Raw genomic sequence first — 12,113 nt, forward strand, 5'->3', positions numbered from 1 at the left:
ATTTGGTGCTGGTACAAAGAGAAAACTAGCTTGTATCTCTTCTTCAATGAGTCCTTCAATGAACCCTATCCTAGGGGGCTGCACAGAAGACTATACGCCTGACACACTTGGAAAAGTAAAGCGCAATGTAAGAGACAACTTCTGCTAATTGAAGGACTTGTAGACCATCACCATCTAGACTGTGGTGTTCTGTAGAAAGATGTTGAGCCAATGACGTGGCGCATTAGGTTCTAAATTTAACATTGATGTGTCCAGACAGAAATATACTCAGCGCATTTGCTAGCAGCCTGCCCTGTGTACCGACTGTAAGTTTTTTTTTAAAAAGCTTTTTTTTAGTGAGTTAAATAATTTTGAATTGGCATTCTGCTGATCCCAGTCCTCGCATGTGTTTAAATGAAGGTGGTTGGTTTATACCTTAAGCAATGCGTCCTAGCATTAAGTGCAAGCTCAGCAGATGCGAGAAACATTTAGACAGCATATCCAGCTCTCTAAGTACTTATTCAAATAATTTCCGTGCAAGTATTAGCTTAAGTTAACGAGGAATTTGAATACTTTTAGAGGGAACCACGTGAACATCTTGTTACACTATGAAAGGATACCGACGTGTCAAGCACCTCGTTAATTACACCCGACTATTTATAAATTGATACAGCACAACGATCATGCAAAGAATCCAACGAGGGGAGAGCATCCAACAGGTATGCATGATTGTGTTGTATTGTATGCTGCTTCCTCAAAAGGAAAATAATGACTAGGTCGTGAGCTACCTACTGCAACAAATAAAAAAAATAAGATGCAACATTTTTTTTTCTTTCAGTACTCCTCTTTCTACCCCCCCCCCTCCCGCACACACACGCACACCAGAGCTATAAGTGTCCAAGAAGGAAGAGGGGCTGTTTACGGTTGCGCACCTGTCATTGCGTCTCTAAATGTTTCGGTGTGAGGGGGTTTGTCGGAGCAGCGAGGATATAAAGTACGACAGGAAGCAAAGGTGAACATTCGACATAAGCCTGTCTGTTTTGGATAGAAACTGAAGGAATGAGAACTCCAACCAAAATATATTTAAGAAAAAAAAAACCGATGTTTCGAAGCTGGTCCGGCTTCTTCTTCAGGGGTGAGAGATTGGCTTCAAAACGTCGTTTTTTTAATATGTTTTGGTTGGACTTTTCTCATTACTTCAATGTACGAATAGAAGTGGGGATGGTGGTAAAGGTTGGTTGACTCAGTGGATTTCGCAATACTTCACTAGGCAAAATATCTTCTCTTTTCATCTTGCTGTGTAATCTAGCCTTCTCATGACTCTCGGCTAAGCTTTGTATTGTGCTCGGTAGCTCAGGGTGAGGTGAGTTTCCGCGAACCTTACTTGCCTTCCAAACCAGTTGCTGCATGCAAGCTTCCCCCGAATGGATGAATCTGTGGTTGACGAAAAGGAAAAAAAAGACGCTATATTTTCTTGCGAGAGCAGGGCTCAGTGGATTGAAGGGAGGGTGGGGGAGGGGGAGGGGAGAAAAGAGTTTAGAAGTAGGAAGGAGGAGAAAGTTTGGAAGAACGTGACGGCCATGGCTGTCAGAACAGAAAGAGAATGGCAAAGACTGCTGCGCTGCGCGGCGCACGAGCCACCCCCACACAGAAACGGCTGCTGCGCCGCACGGAAGTGACGTGTGCATGATGCATTTTCCGGTTAGGCGCTTTGTTTGAATAGTCGGGAGTGTCTAGCGGTACGTCTAGACATAACGATAAAAGCCATTAAAATTACGTCCAAACAAAAAAGTGAACAAAAATGTAATTTAGGTTTAGCGTGACAACAGAACAAAACCGGCTTGTTTGTCATCTCAAACCGTTGGTTAAAGCAACGCATGACCTGGTGAGGTCGGTGGTTCAAGTCCCATTGCAGTTATCGATACTTTCCCTTTTTTTTGTTCACGCATGTATTGTTTTAACATTTGCGCCTCCTCATCAGCCCGACTTGCTGCTGGTCGTGGTCCCGTCGACAGCCCCTTTAATATTGGATCTTCGATGACTCTTGCAGGATTGACTATATTTATTATGATAAAGTGTTTTGTGAATTAGTGCTCTTAATCGGCGAGACGCAAAAAGACACAAAAACTCGAATACAGCTGGCTGCATTGGTTTCTTAAGCACAGGTGTCCGTAATGTTGATTTCCACGGTTTATTGAAGTTTTGATGACAGAAAGGTGCACTGCAACGTAGTCTCGGGCAACTTTTTTTATGTCGCTCAGTGTACCATCACCTGACTAGGTAACCGGCAGGCCGCTTTCTTTAAAAATACTAACGTGTCACCGCAATGTTCTCGGCGATCAGCACTTGATAAACAATGCCCAAGGGCAAGTACCGACGGCGTTAGCCCATCGAACTACTTGTCTGCCTTGCTCAATAACACGTGCGGCTTGTGACAGCACGGGAGCATTCACGTAGCAACGGATGGGAACGGCCGCACGTGTTCGCACTTGACAAAACAGACGGCAATGCAGTAGCTCTGGCCTTCGGAGATCACAGGCTTCGTAAGAACATTACAATAAAATTGTTTCCATCTATCGTATGAACACTTCGCTGACGCACTGGGGTTTCATGCATGTGCGTCCGGTCAGTCACACGTGAACCATGCGAAAGCATTTATTTCATCATCGACCTTGTCCTTCGCGACAAGCAAAACTCAGCAGCAAGAACACTTTCACCTTTGACAACACCACGCTTGGCATTGCAATCTAGAAAATTCAGTACGTCCAACGACTGTAATCCGCACATCATACTGAGAAACTTTATGGCGCACACACTCAGATGACGCTGCGGCACAGTGGACGGCCGTGCTAACTCCAGCCACCAGGTTCAACTAAGCATCCAGCCATCACATGAAGCAGCGACGACACTCCAGTCCTCCTTGGGAGTGGCCCAAACCATGGCCACGACTTCATCGGAGTTTTGTTGTTAGTGGTTCATGAGGAAAAGGAAGAAGGCACCTAAATTCTGTCTGCCTACAGGCGACACGGCGCAGTGCCTTTGGGGTGGGGTGGAGGGGGATCAAGGAGGATAGTGTGTGGTGTGTACGGAGGGATGTGCGGTCCGCTTCAGCGTGAGCAGCAGGCCGTCGGCAAGGGCAAGGGCAGCATGGCTCCTGGGATCAACGGTAGGCAGCAATTCCTGATTCCTCCACGAACTGCGCCAGGCTGCGGAGTGCTGCTGGATGTGGACGAGACGGGAACAGCAGGTCTTCCAGGGTGTAGACGGGCAGACCCTGTCTCCTGTAGGCCGTGTAGGCCCTCAAGCGTTCCTGTGCTAAGCCAGGGCAGGCACAGAGGCGGTGTTCGAGGGTTTCTGGGTCTCCGCAACGGCTGCAGGCCGGGGAGGGACAGAGGCCCTTGGCGTGGCGGTGGGCCGCTGTCCACACGCAGCCGGTCCGCAGTCGCCACAGGGAGGCCCGTTCTCTCCTGGTGAGGCCCGTCTCTGGGAGAGGCTTTGGTCCTCGCCCGCTGGGCACCCTCGGGTCTGGGTGGACTGTGACGAGGAGCCTCTTAAGACGGGCCTGTGAATAGTCCCTGGCCGCCACGGCACAGGAGTAGGGAGTACTAGGCTGGTGGGCAGCCTTGGCGAGTGTGTCCGCCTTCTCGTTTCCAGCGATGCCCACGTGGGAGGGCAGCCAGTGGAAGGCGACGGACACCCCGGCGTCGGTGAGGGCACGGACCTTGGCTGTCAGGAGGCAGGCCGTCAGTCCGGCGCGGCGGGAGTTGGCCAGGGTCTGCAGGGCCGCCTTGCTGTCACACAGGACCGCGGCCGGCTCAAGGGGGATGTCCTCAGCCAACAGGTCTACCGCGAGATGCAGTCCAGCCAGTTCCGCAGCCGTGGAGCTCGCCGGGAAGGGTAGCCTGCACTGCCTGCTGTTGGCTCTGAACGGGATTACGCATGCGGCCGCTGCGGTCCCGTCTGTCATCACAGATCCGTCCGTGAACACCTGCAGCCGTCCCTCCAGTTGTTCCTGGAGCTTGCAGGAGGCCACCTGTTGCAGTGCGGCCACAGGCGTCCGTCTCTTGGTTGCCCCTTCCAAGCAGAGGTGGACCTCTGGTGGCTGGTGGTGTGGTGGTGGAGAAGCAACCGGGACTGGCGGATCTGGGACCATCTGGTGGTACAGCAGGCAGAGGCCTCCCATCCGTGATCCTGGCTGACTGCGGAGACGCTCCAGGAGGGCCCTGCCGTCGGTGGCGTGGTGAAGGCGGTCGATGTGGCCCAGCGCACGTTGGAGCATACGTAACGTCAGGGGCCACTCTCCTGCCTCCGCGAGAGTCACTGCCACCGGTGAGCTTTTGGAAAGCCCCAGGATGGCCCTCAGTGCACCCCTGTGGAGTCCCTCCAGCAGGCGTCTCCTGGCCGGTGTCAGGTTCACCAGCGGGAAGGTGTACAGGAGGACCGAGGACGCCGCAGCCTGGTTGAGCCGGAGGGCCCACTTGGTAGAGCAGCCGCGGCCACGCAGCTGCAGCCTGCTGATGGCGCCCTGGACGCGCCGCACCTTGGTGGCAGCAGCCTTGGCAGCCGGGATTCACGTGAGCCGGTGGTCGATGGTGAGCTGCAGGTACTTCACCACCAGCCTCCAAGGAAGGCTGCGGTTGCCAACCCTCAGCCGTCTCACGTGGGTGCGAGCTGCCGCCAGTGGGTGAATCAGCAGGGCCTCGGTCTTGGTCGCAGAGACCTTAAGCCCGATGCCTCCGAGGTAGGTTATCACTGCATCGAGGACCGCCTGCAGTGATCTCCTGATGGCTGGGATGAACCGCCTTGGTCCCCGGACCCAGAGTGCCACGTCATCTGCGTAGACGGAGCAGCGGGCCGGGAACCTGGTGTCTGTTGGGAGGGACGCCGGAAGTCCTGCTAGTGCCATGTTAAAGAGGAAGGGGCTCAGTACTGAACCCTGTGGGAGGAGTTTTCACCACCTAACGCATCGCAGGCAGCTATTATCTCGCAGTGTTTACCTTTCCCAGCCGCAGCGCCCATGGCGCCCCCAGGATTCAAAATACTTGTAATATGTATTTAAACAACAAACCTAGGCTAATTGACTCGTCAAACACCTGCTTAGTAAAAGTTTTGTAGGTTTAACGCATTATGCACGAATAATTTACACATTTAACTAGCTTTAGGTAATAATTTTTTAAGTGACGTCACTTCCGTGCGGCGCAGGAGCCACTTCTGTGTGGGGATGGCTGCTGCGCGGCGCAGGAGACGCTGCCAAAGAGAATAGAGGCCGTTGGCAGGGCAGTCCCAGTCGTACGACTTGGAAATGTGGAGCTGCAACCACGTACGCACATACCTATGGCCATTCCCACAAGAAAAAAAATGTCCTAGATTACCTTTGTTGGGCAAGAATACAGAAAACCAGCTAAACGAGAAAACTAAAATAAATAAACAATGGATAATCCAAACACCCATTGTCACCACAGCTCCGGAAGGAAGGAAAAACGTAATCCATGACCTCGGCACGAGCGGCTACACAGAGGCATTTATTCGCGGAACACTGTGTATAAGAAAAGACGCGGGAAACAGGACACCAATGGCGCCGCAACGACGCCGCATGTCGACCTAGCTTGAGCGCAGGGAACAGCGTACGAAGCACAATGGCAGAACACTAGGACACCACTCGCAACATGTTTGCCCCATACCAGTCCCGAAGGCAAGGTGTAGAGCTCGTTGCGTTTTGTAGTCTTTCTGCATTCTTTGAAGAGCACAAAGAGCGCGAAAGATTGGGTACGAGAAACTTGAGCGTGGAAAACGACTTTGCCATCAAGCATTTTGCAGTGTGGACTGGAAAAACGCAATGGTGAGGGACGACAGGAAGTTCTTACGTGCTTCAAAGATGACTGTGTATGGAAAAGTGTTTAAATGGAAATGAAAAAAAATCTAGAAAAACAAGGGCATTGCTATGTTGTGTCGGTACAACAGAACTGCAGGCTGTTTGGAAAAAGAAGGCAGCAATATTTCACAAAGAGACTCGAGAATTAAAAGCCTCTCTGATGGCTGAGAGGTAAAAGAATTCTTCAACCAGGTTTCAGCTTGAATAAATTTATTTCCGCGAGTGATGAAGGATCACGCACGGCATGAACGGTGCGTTTCTGCCTCCTTCCTTCTTGAAATATGGCCGTGAGAATTTTCATGGTACCCTAAACTACGCAGCCGCTGTTTAATTGGTAGCAAATTACATGACAAAAGCCCATGGTCAGTGTCATCGTACATTTTAACAAAACTTGAAATCCAGCCAGATGGCGCATTGCTATAGGGAAATTTTTAGCGCAAACTAATGCTTCCTCATGACGTTCACAAGCACCCATCCTGTCTCTCCAAACCAGTTACTGCATGCAAGCTTCCCCTGAATGGATGAATCTGTGGTTCTTCTTAACGTCTTCTTTAGTGCTCACAACTTTCCGAATCGCCACATTTATTCAAGAAAAAAAAAACTGAAGTGGCATCTGAGGGCACAAGCAGTTCAACGCAATATATAGAGAGAACGTGTGCTCGATTGCTCACGAATCGTGCTGCTTTCTCGTCTTTGAAGCCACATTAATAATGAATCTGGAGCTTAGCACTCATTCTTCGTTGATTAGGTACATAATCATAGATCAAGCTCAGTGTAAATTCCGATGCCACGTAATAAAGGTGACCTGGAGTGGCACATGTGTTACAACAAGCTGCAGAACCCAATTCCATGCCTCCGTACCATCATGCTTGTTTAATACAAACGTTTGTAGATTGGATTACAGAAACAACATTAAAGGACCGAGAAATATTTATTTCTTCCGTTCGTTAGTAACGCACTTCATTATGTATTCTTCTGTTCTCTGGGAGCAGATCACGTGAGTTTTGTAGCATGAATTAACATAAAGTGCTGTTTCTATTTCACCACAGTCAGCGAACGGTGTACTGTACAAACACATCACCTACATTAAACTTCGTGCCAACACAATGCATACAATCCTCAATTACATCGCCAAAAAAAATACGGGTTTCACGGAAAGAATTTCCTAATGCTTCGTTATATATTCAAACGTCAAACTTAAAAATATCACCACCATGAACGGGATTGACTCCATGGCCAAATTTCACTGCAAAAGGCGCTCGAATAACTGCACCTTCCAGGTATGCAATATACATTGCATGAGGTTTTAGAGGCGTGGTGACATAATTAGTTCAAGTTACACTGTTTTAGCGTAGAATTAGCTTTTCAGTCACATTTACTATGCTTTTTAATGTTAATATTTCACCTCATCGGTCATTTCATTTTCACATCCTTAAATGAGAGTTATGAATAGTTGATATCCAAGCATTTTTTTAAAGATATATGACTGGTGTTTATCAAAGGACCTAGAATGAGTTCCGGGGAGGGGAGATATGAACATTTTTATCATTTGAAAAATAAAGTTTTCGGCTTTACAAGCAGGAACGTCAATACGACAACAAGGCATGCCATAGTAGGAGGTTGTAAATATTCGGAACCATAGATCGGCCAAATAAATGGAGCCTATATAGACTCGCTCAGTAAATGTGCTTTTATCTCAGGACTCGATATAGGGCCCAGTCTATAGCCGGTATTTTGGTCACATAAAGGTGACCAAAAACATTTTTCTCTGCAAAACATTTTCGCAATACACTGCTTTCATGGGGTAAATTAGCCCGACATTTTTCGAATACACCCGAGGTAGTCACCAAAACGCCTTGGACGTTTGGCGTGGAATGACCGACCAAACTTTACGTCGATACCTGTCACTTTTCGTCTACACTGTCTCTTTCCAAGTTCGTGTTCTTTCTTTCTTGACATTCATCTTCACAGTAATTTAACAAATCCGCATTATATTGGTTCTATAGAAGAAAATAGCTTGTGGTATACGCATCTTAAATAAAACTTGGCCGTGTACTTACACCCCCTCTCACTGTTTTGTATCAATCATTTCACCGTTCTCATCTCACCATATTGCCACGTGGTTGAGATGGCAAAGAATATGGTACTTGGGTTGCTCAAGACACTTTTTTTTTTCGGGAACGTGTGCCTAGAAAAGTACAAAGTACTAGAAATTCACGCTTTACGCAGATAGCAGTAATTAGAGCATTGGTCGTCGGTAATATGATCTGCGTGAAGATACGTCGCTATATATACCCGTGGCATCGAACATCATGTGTAGTGTAGATGTCTCAAGCTTATCAGAAGATTCTAAAATAATTTACAATTTTCTCAGACAGCCAAGCGTGCTTTGGGCAAGGCAATTGATTAATATGTGGTGTTTAATGTTTCAAAACCACCATATGATTATGAGAGATGCCGAAGTGGAGGACTCCAGAAATTATGACAACCTGGGGTTCTTTCATGCACACAAATCTGAACACATGGGCCTACAGCATTTTCGCTTCTATCGAAAATGCAGAGGCGGGATTCAATCGCGCGACCTGCGGGTCAGCAGCCGAGTATACCTTAGCTACTGAACCACAATGGCGGTGCCTTTGAGCTAGGCAGTGACATAAAAATACAAGCGAAGTGGCAGTATAATAATGTTGCGTTAAAATTTCCGCAGATGCGACAGGTTCCACTGTGGATGCTATTTTGATACAGAACCGTGAGCGGTAGCCACACGTTGCTAGGTGGATCGACGTCTTTGGGTATTTTGAGTAGGCTAAGTTTCTATCATTGAACTCTCAAGAAATTTACAACAATCGGCCTTTTCTTGATCCTTCAGCACCTTAAATAAAGCATGTCGAAATCGTTACTGTTGGTCCTAGCAACCGATATGGCCCGCCGTGCGCCAGTAGGCAATCAAGGAGGCCTACGGAGGCCTACATTGGTGCCTTTTTATTGGGGAGGGGGGTATTGGGAGATGTCGTGCGGAGGAGGGGGGGGGGGGCACTTGCAAGTTTGTGACACCAGATGTGGCTTGCAAACGCGTAAGTCTAGAAAAATGACGAGGGGGGACACACATCTTGCAATAGCAGCCATTTTGTTTTAATATTTTGCAGGTTTTATTTTTGTTTATATAAGAAATAAAATCATGCCTAGAAATCAAATTGACAAACGAACGTAGGTTCCCAGCACTCGTAATTGCATTCTTCTATTGAGTCTTTTCCGGAACCAGTCGAGAGTGGCAGTTGCGATTTCAATTGTCTCACACACTCGATGGGTATTGAGCACGTGTACACGCTAGAAAAAAAAAGCATTAAAAAGTTGAATGTTTTACACATACTTATCAAGCATTGTTATTTGTGACGTTTTTAAGAGAAATTTTAGTGGGGCCCACTTACAAGGGGTGTTCCCCTTCCCTGACCGAGCACAAAGGGGTTGGGGAGTCAACGTTCTCTGCAGGCGTGGTCAATGGGACTCCAGGTCGTGACCAGTGTGGACTGTGTATCTGAGCAAATATTGCATTTGCTCTCATCTGCACATATGGCCATCGACAGGTTTTTGTCTTGGGGGTAAGCAAACCCTTCTTTCAACTTGCATCTTGGCTGAGGGTCGTGTTGGTGTCGCTAGAGTGGGTAGCAAGTGCTGGTGCAGCTTGAAGGGGTCAAGTGCCCCTTTTGCACCACCCGTCTCGCCCACGCCCATGTCTAGACTTTATTCATTGAACACTGTGGTGAGGACTAGTTGACTAAATGTGCAGATTTGTTTTCTTCCGCATCTTATACCGCTACATACAACATTCTCATATTGTGAAAAGTAGGTATTCCGATTCGTTTGAAGGAAAGTAACATTCAAGGCATGACAGATACTCAAAAGAGCGGTTTTCTGCAATCGCAATAAGAAAACTCGTAACAGAGGTGCTTCTTTTTTCGTGCAGCGTACAATGGAACAGAGAGATCTGATTCGGAAAAAGCGAACTGAGTGACGTGCGTCAGTGCTTGCTCAATGTTCAATGAAAGAAGGTTTCATGAAGTATGATGTAGCCAACAACAGAAACAAACTGCTGCATCCTAAATAAAAATACAAGCAAAGTGCTGCACATTCGTGGTAGAACATGGACATATATTGAAATACGCGTATTTTATTATGAAAGCGCAATAAAAACTATTTTACAAAACGCTTTGCATTCATTGTGGTGTCGACACATCTGTGTAGTGTCATTAGTGCTATTTGGATGAAAATCCCTGAATTTCCACTAATTCAATAACATGTGGCAGAAGAACCTTCTGAATTTTTAGTTTCGGTTTCCGCGCCGCCGGCGCCGCCGTTGCCGATAAAAATTGGCCGCGCTACAGTGTACTAGAAGGGGGCAGTGGGCTCACTCTCCGGCGGAGGGTATGCAGAGGGGTGGCTCCAAAAATGTCACACGTTTGTGGTTCTCTGGTCTCACGAGCGGCGGCGCTGGCATCGCCATCAATGAAAGAAGTTTGGGAGGGACGTTGCGACTGAGCCGGTTGTGAGCCGGTCAAGTCCTGCAGAGCAACAGAGTTTGAGCCGCCACGTTGTGTGGCTGTGGACATTGTTGCGCCGAGTTTTCGCCGTCAGCTTTGAGCGTTACGCACCACGCAAGATGACAGTATGCTTGACAGTGCATACTGTATTCATGCCGCGACAACGGCAAACCCACTGTTAGGTGCTTGGGTGTCTAACAGGCAACGTGTTCGTGAAGAGTAAGCAGGACATGTCATTGTTTGGCGTCCTAAAGGATGAAAACAGGCCGAAAGAATGCGAGAAGAATAAGCTCAGAGCGGACAAGCTTCTGGAAGACGCCAACGCAGTTTGCGAACTCCACTTGCAACCGCGTCTGTGCATATTATCGATAAAAAAAAGTGCGCATACATCACCCATTATCCACGCCGAGGCTGTTTTCAACTTGTTCGGCTGACCAACTTTTGTGACCGAGGAGGCCTCCTTCATCCCTCAAGTCAGCTGTACTGCTTCATGAAAAAGCTCGAGGATATCTTCACAGAATGTTTTTGCCAGAGTAAGCTGCACTCTGATAGCATTATGAACATACTGACAATTGTTCAGCGCAGACTCTCGATTGAAGTTGGTTGCATTGGGCACGCAGCTACCCTCAAAGTGAAAGTAATTACTTTTTACGATGTCACACGTCTTCATTAAATTTGAAAGGACTGAACACTGACAATTAGGCAGGGAAGCGGCAGAGGGCCAAGCAGCTGAAGATGAGCTGTCACACATGAAGTGAATAAGGTGTGTAAATCAGTGGCTAGATGGTGTACTTCAGTTCTTGCAAATAAGAGCTTCATGTCAGGAGCAGAAGCTTCGTGTGTATCTTTATTTAGTTTTTCACTATGTCGCTCTACATATGTCTAACATTCGTGTTTCTGCATAATTTTGATTATTAATAACCCCCAGAAAACTGTTGTGCCATGGTCTACAACCGAAGCAGAACAAAAATTATTTAAGCACTACAATTTCACTTTATAATAAAGGCGCAAACCCAGCCAGCACGCCTGCATGTTAGAGCTTTTCTAGGAAGTGAACGTGCACTGTTTTTCTAATTATGTGGTGAAAGGGCGGGCATAATCTTGTTGCAAATTCTTTTTAGGTTTGGTCTACACAGCATGAACCGTACGTTTGGTCACTGTATCAGACAATATAACTTGTCGGATGCATCATCCTTTTCGACGAGGTGTTATATTCGAGGAAACACAATTTGGGCTGAACAAATTTAGTGCTTATCAGGAATACTCAACTAACTCAGGCGCACACCCTCCGAAACCCACACAAGCACACAAAAAGCGTTAACTGCGTCGCACTAGAAAGAAGAATGCGCAGACTGCGCTGGCTGCCATCAAACTAATTTTCGGGAAGCTGCATCGCAAAAGAAAAGGAAAACATTGCGAAACGAGGGCACCATAAGCTCTTAAAATAATCAGAGGGCAGTCAAAGCATACAAGTTTATTACAAATATCGAATAAATGCACGTTCCAACTTTTACGAGCGGCCATCGGCGAGCAGCTTCTGCAGGTGAAGCTTCCATTGAAGATGCCTGTGGCGCCATCTCTCTTATGTGACGCCAAAAGCGTCAGAGTAGCTGCGGAGTAAGCCCACTGCCCTCTTCTAGTACACTGTAGCCGCGCGCCGCCGCCGATGAAATAACCGGCGTGCGCCGACAACGCCGCCGCCGCCGACTCTGAACGACCTCCAC

This window comes from Rhipicephalus microplus, chromosome X, assembly GCF_043290135.1.
Source record: "Rhipicephalus microplus isolate Deutch F79 chromosome X, USDA_Rmic, whole genome shotgun sequence".
NCBI classification, from domain to species: domain Eukaryota; kingdom Metazoa; phylum Arthropoda; class Arachnida; order Ixodida; family Ixodidae; genus Rhipicephalus; species Rhipicephalus microplus.